The sequence below is a fragment of the Brassica napus genome, chromosome C2, assembly GCF_020379485.1.
Source record: "Brassica napus cultivar Da-Ae chromosome C2, Da-Ae, whole genome shotgun sequence".
Lineage (NCBI taxonomy): Eukaryota > Viridiplantae > Streptophyta > Magnoliopsida > Brassicales > Brassicaceae > Brassica > Brassica napus.
The window spans coordinates 33,515,515-33,516,888 of record NC_063445.1 but is presented as its reverse complement, the minus strand read 5'-3'; the positions used below and the strand labels follow the sequence as shown (position 1 = coordinate 33,516,888).

The 1,374-nt window shown below is 42.3% G+C and overlaps 1 non-coding gene across 1 annotated transcript; it reads right to left on the bottom strand.

Moving 5' to 3' along the window:
* Nucleotides 1–990: 990 nt before the first annotated feature.
* LOC125582731 lies at nt 991–1,097 on the bottom strand. Its single transcript, XR_007320186.1, has one exon. It is a non-coding gene; the product is annotated as a small nucleolar RNA R71 (small nucleolar RNA).
* Between the last annotated feature and the right edge of the window lie 277 nt (nt 1,098–1,374).

Below are 1,374 nucleotides of genomic sequence, written 5' to 3'. Positions count from 1 at the left end.
TTAAAATAGTTTTCAAATCGTTTAAATCATCTTTTTACAACTTGTTTATGCTTTGTGACACTAGAGAAAATTAAATAAAAACCATCAAAAATATATCTTGTTTCGCTGTAGCTATTAACTTGTCTGCAACTCTACGTGTGATCATCGGTCCCTGTGGATTCGATCCCGTATTACTACTGCGTACTTTACTGTGCACTTGCAGTTAGATAATCGGGTTAAAACTCGAGACATCAAGTTTTTGGCGCCGTTGCCGGGGACCATTTGGTCACCCTAGAGTTAATGATCAGTTTAAGACTATAGCATTTTCTTTATTTTGTCTAATGTTTCTGTCTTTCTCTTTCTGTTTGTGTTTTCAGGTGAATGAGCGGATTTCATACTAGAAGCAAAGGATCATCGAATTTAATACCTTTGGAGTTAGAGCTCGGCCGCCTAGAGAGACAAGTGAAAAAGAAAAGACTTGAGTCCGCTGAAGAGGTTGAAATGGCTGAACACCAAGAAGACCAATTTCAGGACAACCCGCAAAATCCAATTCCTGTAAATGAACGAGAAGGCAACAATGCTGGTGATAATCAGCAGGCTGGTGTAGCTGCAAGACAACAAGCTGGAGACTATGGCATGCCTAGGATGACGCTTGCACATTATGATACACCAGATGCATTCTATGCCGATCGTTCTGGGATTCGCCCACCTCCCATTGAGAGAAGAGACTTTGAGATCAAGACTGGTCTCATTAATTTGGTGGAGAAAAATCCGTTTCATGGAAACCCGTCTGAGGACCCGATGTATCACTTGGAGCATTTTGAGCGAGTCTGTGACACCAGCAGACATAATGGAGTTCCTCAAGGCGCTTTGAAATGCAGGTTGTTCCCGTTTTCCTTAGCTGATAAAGCTATCAGATGGTTAAAGTCCATCCCTCCAGGATCTCTTACTACATGGGAAGAGACAAGAGCTGCTTTTCTACAGCATTTCTTCACCAAGTCAAGGTCCACATATCTGAGAAGCAGAATTGGAAGCTTTCAGCAACTTGATTCAGAAAGCTTTCATGAGGCTTGGGAGCGTTTCAAGGAGTACACACAGGACTGCCCTCACCATGGCTACACTGATGTGAGTTTGCTGAACATTTTCTATAATGGAGTTCATGAAGAGAGTCAAGATGCCATGGACACAGCAAGTAATGGTGATTTCATGACCAAGACTGTTGAAGAAGCTTACACCTTGTTGAACAACCTGTCATCCAGCAAAGCAAACCGCAAGTCAAGGTTTGATACCAGCCAGAAGGGTGTTGGTTATGAATCCAAGAAGATAGATGAGCTGAATGCCAAGATTGAGATGCTTCTCAAGAGAGATCAGAAATCTGTGAAATTTGTGGAGGAG